This window comes from Lolium rigidum, chromosome 5 (assembly GCF_022539505.1).
Source record: "Lolium rigidum isolate FL_2022 chromosome 5, APGP_CSIRO_Lrig_0.1, whole genome shotgun sequence".
Lineage (NCBI taxonomy): Eukaryota > Viridiplantae > Streptophyta > Magnoliopsida > Poales > Poaceae > Lolium > Lolium rigidum.
Window position 1 is genome coordinate 56426178 of NC_061512.1, and position 777 is coordinate 56426954.

A 777-nucleotide genomic window follows, 5' to 3' on the forward strand; every position below is an offset into this window, starting at 1 on the left:
GGGGTGTTAGGGACCCTTACCTGTACATGGGCTGCCACGGGATCCTCATCATAGGCCCAGCCCAACCGTCAACCACTAGCAAGGCCAGATGCTACATATAGGAGACAAAGGGCAAAGCTAAACTCATTCAGAAGGATCACGGCGGTAAAACAGTCTTCCCAGTCTCCTTCATCGATCTCTCATACCCTTTCCTCTGTAATCTGAATTGAGCGAAGCTTGTATCTCAAATCCATGTCGAATTGAGTGAATCCCTAGATGATACCTAACAGAGCCCTATTGGAGCCGTCTCCTAGCCCCACGCCGACGCGGCCAAGCTCTGGTGCTCCCCCTAGTGCTTACTGGCTGCTGGTACCTCCGTCGGCGACTCAACACAGAATATGTGGTAAGTATTTGATGTAATATGAAAAATCTGTGCTTGGCTTCAGCGTACAGATCACTATGCTTCATAGATTACTGCGGTTTTATTCGATCCATGGATTATCAGAACCTGTATATATAGGGCGATACATTATATCTGTGTTGACTGCCAAAACCCACCGGCGGGCAGCGGCCTTGTCAACACTGTAGAGCCGGGGGGAGCCTAGAGCTGCGGCTGGCTGAGACCCCTCCGAGCGACGGCCCGCAATGCTCTTCTGGTCACACGCGGCGTTGCGAAGTGCAAGGGCGTGCCACCTGACCTATACCCGGTCAGGAAGGTGATGAGATTGCCTCGCTTAGTTTCCTGCAGGGCATACATGTAAACGTTAAATACGAGCCTCGATCGGCTCTCAGGTTATC